We start from the raw sequence: 8,325 nt of genomic DNA, 5'->3' as shown, positions 1-8,325 counted from the left end.
GATGAGTAGCTAATAGTATTCTATATATAATTTAGCCTATTTAAATAGCTTATTACCCCCTTTAGTATAGTAAATATACTAAGCACCTTCTAATAATATATAAACTAGACCTTCTAAGACTTTCTAAATAAATTCACCTCTATATATATAGATAATATGCTAATCTTCACTAATAGCTTATTAACTAAGTATTAATAGTATGTCTAGCAGGTGCTGGAGCATTTAAAGAATATAGGGCTATAACTAGATATTAATAAGTATAAATTTAAGGTAAAAAGTATAAAGTATCTTAGATTTATTATTAAAGCTAGTAAGGGAGTATAGATAGATCCTACTAAGATAAAGGCTATACTAGAATAGTAGGCACTAACCTTAGTATATAGTATATAATTATTCTTAGGCTTTATAAACTTCTATTAATAGTTTATATAGGACTTCTTAGATATAGTATAACTATTAATAGTATTAATATATAAGGGGGCTCCTTTCCTATAGAGAGATAAGTAAGTAAAGGCCTTTAAGCTACTTAAGAAGATATTTACTATAGCCCTAATCCTTATGTAGTTTAACCCTAATAAGAGGATAGTAGTAGAGATAGATATATTAAACTAGGTAATTAGAGCTACTATATCCTAGTATAATAATAATAGTATACTAAGGCTAGTTACCTATATCTCTAAGAAGAATACACTAGCAGAGTATAACTATAAGATCTATAATAAGGAGTTACTAACTATTATTAATACTCTTAAGAAGTAGGAGTTAGAATTAATTAGCTTACTATAATTTAAGCTTATTATAGATTACTATAATCTTAAGTACTTTAAGATAGTCTATAGACTTAATAAATAGTAGATATATTAGTTATATATCTTAAGCTAATTTAACTATAAGATATACTACTAGCCTAGGAAGCTAGCTGCTTAGCCTAATACCCTTTTATAGAGGGAGTAAGATATACTATAGGATAAGGATGATAATAGGCTTAAGGTATATAATCACTACTTAGTTCTATTAAAGGTTATTACTAGCTAGATGTGGGTGAAAGTATTTCATATCTATAAAATAATATCTAGCCTAGACATAAGGTCACTAAGTAAATATAATAATTAATATACTAAGTAGTCCTATTATATAGTCTTTAGTATAATATCTATAGGTAGAGCACCCTTACCCCTAGAGAAATACTAGAAGAAGGCTACACTAAATAATATAAATCTATAAGAGATATATTAGGTAGTAGAGGAAGGGGCTATATAATTTCTAAAAGAGTTATATATTTAAGTATTAATTACTAAATATTTAATATTACTAGATGGTTATCTACTATACTAGGACTATAAATAGGTCCCTAATTTAGAGCCTCTATAAATAAGGATCCTATAAGAGATGCATAATTTAGTATTAATAGACTACCCTAGGAAGAATATACTATACTTAATAATTATCTAGAACTTCTACTAGCTAGAGCTCTCTGCAGATGTTTAATAATTTATATAGAACTATAATAAGTGTAGTGCTAATTATATATAGTATAAATAGTATTAGGGATTACTTAAGCTATTACTAATCCTAGATTATAAGTAATATAAGATTACTATTAACTTTATTATAAAGCTACCCACTTCTAACAGCTATAAGGATATTATAGTAATTAGTAATAGGCTTAGGAAGGGCATGATCTTAGTACCTTATAAGTAAATAGACTCTAAGATAGTTATCTAACTACTAATTAATTAGTTTATCAGATATTATAGTATTTCTAGTATAATTATATTAGACTATAGTCTATAGTTTATTAGTTAGTTCTAAGAGCACTTCTATAAATAACTAGACATCTAATAATACCTCTTAATAGCCTTCTACCTATAGATAGATAGGCAGATTAAGTAAATAAATATAATATTAGAGGCCTACCTTAGGAACTTCTATAGCTATACTTAGACTAATTAGAAATTATTACTACTAATAGCCTAATTAGTAATTAATAGCTAAGATACTATAAGTACAGGAGTTAGCCTATTCTTCCTAGACTATAAGTATAATATTAAGCTACTAGAGATTAAAGAGCTAGATTATAAGGTAGCTACTATCTATATAGCCTATTTACTAAAGATAAAAGCTAAAGTAATTATAATAAAGATAAAAGAAGCTACTAATATAGTATAGTTAGAACTAGCTATAGCCTAGTAATATTAAGAAGAGTATTTAAACTACTCCTACTTAGTAGCCCTATAATATACTATAAAATTAAAGATATAGTTAAACCTATAGAATATTTAAATAGATTACCTAAGCTAGAAGCTTAATATATAGTATGTAAAGTTTATAGTGCTTAAAGCTATTAGATTATATACTTACTAATTAGATATATTACTAGGTGTATATAATATATTCTATATTAGTCTACTATGCCCTACTGCCAGCAATCTATTCCTAAGCTAGTTAAATAGTAATTATTAGCTGCTAGTAACCCTAGTAGATAGTAAATTAGAGTATATAGTTAAGGAGATCTTATAGGAATATAAGAAATAGGTTAGCTAAGGCTATTATAAAGAGTATCTTATTAAATAGATAGGCTATAAGTAGCCTATATAGGAACTAGCTATTAACCTCACTAATATAGTAGTACTTAATATATAGGAGAGCTGCTAACCTCCTTTAGGAGGGGAGAGGGGTAGTATAGTAGGTAGGGCCTACTAAGTACTTAAGCCTATTAGATACTTATAATCTACCTTAGGCACTAATGAACTCTTATCTAGTAAGGATACTAGTAGTTACATGACCCTTATAGTAATTAATATAGTAATTAATCTAGTCATATGATCTCATCTACTATTTATATACTCCTTTTTATGTTCAGCCGTCACAGCCCTAGTTAGAACCCTTTAGCGATTTCTTACCGTCCAAATCTAGGTCATAGATTTATAAGGCTTCTAGCCCGTGACAGGGATCTGACTATGCCTAATCTACCTAGACTAAAGGACAGCATCCCTATACTATAAATATATATAGAGGCAGGTCCTAGCATTACTAAGGATAGTAACTTCCTATATAGAGGCCTTTTTAGTAAGCTAGTAAAAGACCTTCTAGAATATTCCTAATTAGAAGTAATTTAGCTTATGGAATAAGGGGTGCATTATATTAATACTAAGGCTATAGAAAAGTATATATAGAATTATATTATTATTAGATATATATATATTAGTAATAATTATACTAATATCATTAAGCCTTCTTTCTTTTATAAGGTAATCAACTCTCCTAAAGTAGATAATTAGTAGAAAACTATAAAAGTAGAAATAGATAATCTTATTAAGTAAGGTATCTAGGTGCTTAAGGCCCTACCTACTAGCTATAAGGCTATTAAGGGGTATTAGATCTATAAGATTAAGATTAGTACTAATAATAAGATTATCTAATTTAAGGTAAGATAGGTTACTAAAGGCTATACCTAAATATCTAGAGTAGACTTTAATTAGATATTTTCCCTTACTATAAAGTTAACTACTATCTATCTATTCTTTATACTTATAGCTATCTTAGGCTATTATTATATTAAAATAGATATTAAGCTTACTTTCCTATAGGATAAATTCTTTAATAATAAAGTTATCTATATAAAGTAGCTACTAGGTTTTAATAATAAGTCTAGCTATATATATAGACTATTACTTTCTTTATATAAATTAAAGTAGTCTATATATATCTAGTATCTTATCTTCTATAGTAGAGTTACTAAGATTAGATTATAGCTATCTAAGATTAATAAATACCTCTTCTTTAATATCTACAGTATGCTTCTTATCTTATATATTAATAATATAGAGATTACTAGACCTTCTAAGCAGATTACTAAGGGGGTGTATAAGGCTATTAGTAAACTATTTAATATTTTACTTATTAGCTTAGCTACCTATTATCTAGGCATAAAGATAGACCTAGATATTAAGAAAAGATAGGTTAAGCTATCTTAATATACTTATCTTTAATATCTTATTAATATATTTAATCTATATTTAGTTAAAACTATAATAATACCTATAGAAGAAGGTGCTTAGCTAGTTAAATTAGATAAGTTTATTAAATATAATCTTAAACTTAAAGAGAGATATAAAGTAGGAGTTAGCTTAGTTATATATCTAATACTATAGACTAGGCTAGATACTGCCTTTGCTATTAGGAAGCTAGCTAGATATATTATAAATCCTAATAAATTATATTTTAAGTATCTTATTTATCTTATTTAATTCTTCTATTAAACCCTAGATATTAGAATTATCTATAAGCCTTATAATATAAAAGATATTATATATAAGCTAGGTATTATTATTAACTATATTAATATAGATTATATAGGATATATTAATATACACTATTTAACTACTAGATATATCTTTATATTTAGTAATAGACCTATCTTATAGGCTTTTAAGCTATAATTAGTCATCTCTTTATCTATATATAAGACTAAATATATTATTATTATTTATATTATAAAGGAAGCTATCTAGCTTATCTATCTCTTTAAAGATATTAGCTTTAATAGTATATACTCTATATAGATTAATACTAATAGCTAGCCTATTATAGACTTAGCCTATAATACTTAATTCTATGCTTGCAGTAAGTATATTAATATTAATTATTATTAGATTAGAGATATAATAGTTAAGAAGTAGGTCTTCCTATAGTATCTTTTAATAAATAAGATAATTATAGATCTTATAATAAAGCTGCTTAGTTATCTAAAGTTTAATTAATTCTTTAAGATACTAGGCTTAGCCTAGTAAAGCACTATAAATAGTAGATCTTAATACTATAATTATAGATTAATTATCTAATTAGGAAGTAGCTACAACCTTATTAATTAAATCTAGGGGTGTATAGCTATACTTAGTATAGTAGAGATCTAATTATATAATCTTACTTAGTAGATAGCTCCTTCCACTATATAATAGTAAACATAGATTTACATACATAATGAATTAACAAAATATCTTTATATTCTGAACCTCTCTCTGCTTATTCTACACTAACCGCATCGCAGGTTCCAAACGTAGTCACAACAATAATGACAAACAAGACACCAGCCACGACAGGCCAAAAGCCAAAAGTCGACAATACTATGACTGCTAAGGCCTCAGCTAGCTGTATGAAAACTGTTGAGCCAAACAAAATGGTTTTCTTCTACCCAATGTCTGACCAGCGACACGAAATATATATTCCCAGAGGAAAGTTTCAGAAAGCATTTGAACTCTCTGTGCAGAAGAACTGGGAGGAACTGTGCAAGTTCCCCGCTTACAGTGCGTGCTGCCGTCTTGGTCCTGATGCAGGACATGATATGACTGACCTTTCGTGTCATAGCTGGTCAGGGGTATGAGGAGTGGGATTAGTGGACTGAAGGAGTCGTTCCAGGGTTCAGGTGGAGGTGATGTCTCGGAACTCAGAAGCTTAGTACAAGAATGGGCAATGTCGACGGAACAATCCGCTCTATATCTTCTGGGTTTGATCATTCCAAAGTGTAAAGTGTGCATTGATAGTTCATCCTACATAAGCACAGGATGAGGAGATTGATACTGTAAAGGCTTGGCTACAGCCCAGCTACTTAATTATGCAGCCACCCCTTATATCCTAATTATTTTTAACCTCCTATTTTCATACCTTAAGCTGCTTTCAAATCATTACTAAATATATCTAGGATAGATAGTAAAGATAAATAGTATTCCCCTTATCTAATATTTAAGAAGATAAGGATTAGTTTTATTATAAACTAATTTACTACTCTCTATTATTCTTTTCTATTAATTATCATTACTAATTCTTACCTAGTTAATAGGTTATCTATCCTATAATATAGATCCTTATAATTTCTAATCCTTCTTTTCTTTAACTACCTAAGTATTAGTTATAATATCTACTAAATTTTACTATAAAGCTATTACTTCTACCCCTTTACTAGTAGAATAATATAGTCCTATTAAAGAAATATCTTCTAATCTAAGTAACTCCTCTACTCCTACTAATTAACCTTAAGGGTTAAAGGGGGCTAAATTATAATAAATTCTATAATAAATTACTAAACTTAAATATCTTTAATAGATTTAAAAAGTTAATAAGTCTAAATAACTCTCTTACTAAAATAATACCTTCTCTTTAATAGAAGATAAATAGGAAATTAAATTTAAGAATCTTCCTATCTTTACTATTAAATATTTACTCTAGAAAAGAGAAGAATAGCTCTAAGATATAGAATATATATTCTAAGGAGCCCTAAAGAAATATAGCCCTAATAAATTTAAAATTATTACTAYTATTATATAAATAGATTYYACCTRYAGGYAGTAATRRTATATTAAAATCTATAAAATACTAATAAAGAGATAATAAAATATTAAAAACTTATAGTAGTTCTTTAAGGACTAGACCTTAAGTCTAATCTAAGATACTAAAATTATTAAGGCTAATATTATTATTAAATTATATTAGGCTTATTAATACCTAGATAAGGATCCTAAAGAATTTTATTATTATCTAGATTCCCTAGAATAATATTTTCCTTAATAAGATAAGAAGTAATAAGCTCTAGCCTTCTTTAGTAGCCTTATACTAGAGTTATATACTTATATTTAAGAATACCTAGAGAAGCTACTAGATACTTAAGATAAAATAATATCTATAGCTTTAAAATATTATACCTTTCTATAGAAATAATAAAAATAGAAGAGGAAGGATATTAGAAAATCTTAAGATAGTAATTTATTAAAATACTTCTAAAGTAATTTTAAAAGGTTTAAAAAACCTAAATAAAACTAACTTAATAAGGATGGGAACCCCTTAAAATATTATAAATATAGTAGTAAAGAATATCTCACTAACTAATATATTATAAAGGATGCTAAAGTCTAATTAATTATAGAAAATAATAAGAGGTTAGAATAAAATCTATATCTCTAACCTCCTACCTAGAAGTAGGGACTACTAGTTATTTCTATATTCTAATATAGCTACCTAATAGCCTTAAAATATATACTAATCTTAATAGCTGCACTAAGGTTAATATTATTAGTATTATCTTTATAAAATTATAAAAGCTATAGTAAGCTAAACTTATTACCTCTATTATTAAAGTAGTTAATAACTTTATTACCCCTACTTATAGGGTTTAGAAGGTCCCTATTATTACCTATAATTCTAGGGGTAATAAATAAAGTTTTAAATAAGTTTATATAGTTATTAATTAAGATCTATAACCTAAAGAAAGTCCTATTCTTCTTTTAATAATTATATTATAAGACCTCTATATCTACTTATTACTATAGAAGTATTAATAGTAGTTTAAGATATTAATCTTCTCTCTAACCACCCCTCAAAAGTTTAGGAAACTATATTATAATTATATAATAGTATTTATATTAGTTAAGCTATCTAAAGAGGTATAGCTTTCTAAGAAAGAGAAGAATTAGAAATATTATTCTCTTAAAAATATACCTCTAGAATTAGCTAGATTTTATAATATATTCTTAGTAGAGAAATTAAAGATTATACCCTCTTATTCCTCTTAGGATTATACTATTAAAATAAAACCTAATAAATTATTACTATTTAGTCCACTATATCCCTTATCCTAAGCAGAACTTTATGAATTAAAGGAGTATCTTAATAAGAATATAGTATATAGAAGAATTTAACCTTCTAAAAGCCCTACTAGAGCTCCTATTCTCTTTATCCTAAAAAAAGATAGGGGGTTAAGACTATATATTAATTACTATAGACTTAATAAAATAATAGTAAAGAATTAGTATCTATTACCCCTTATATTAGAGATTCTTAACTAAATCTCAGGGGTGAAATACTTTAGTAAGATTAATATCTAAAATATATATTATTAAATCTATATTAAGGAAGGAGATAAATAAAAGACAGCCTTTTATATCTAATATAGCTACTATAAGTATATAGTTATACTTTTTAGTCTTATAAATATACTAGCTACCTTCTAGAATTATATTAATACTATCTTATATAATATTCTTAATATCTTTTATATTACCTATCTTAATAATATCTTAATTTTCTCCTAAATAAAAGAGGAATATACTAAATATATCTCTTAAGTCTTAGAAAGACTATAGAAGGTAAAGCTTTATACTAAACCCTCTAAATATATCTTCTACTAAAATTATATTAAATTCCTAGGATATATTATTTCAGCTAATAGTATATCTATAGATATAAGCTAGATAGAAACTATTATTATATAGGAGGAATCCTATAGTTACTATAATATCTAAGTCTTCTTAGGTTTCTATAACTTCTACTAAT

The sequence above is a fragment of the Aspergillus viridinutans genome, assembly GCF_018404265.1.
Source record: "Aspergillus viridinutans IFM 47045 DNA, scaffold_6, whole genome shotgun sequence".
Classification (NCBI taxonomy): Eukaryota; Fungi; Ascomycota; class Eurotiomycetes; order Eurotiales; family Aspergillaceae; genus Aspergillus; species Aspergillus viridinutans.
The sequence above is the reverse complement of the archived record's forward strand: the minus strand, read 5'-3'. Positions refer to the sequence as shown.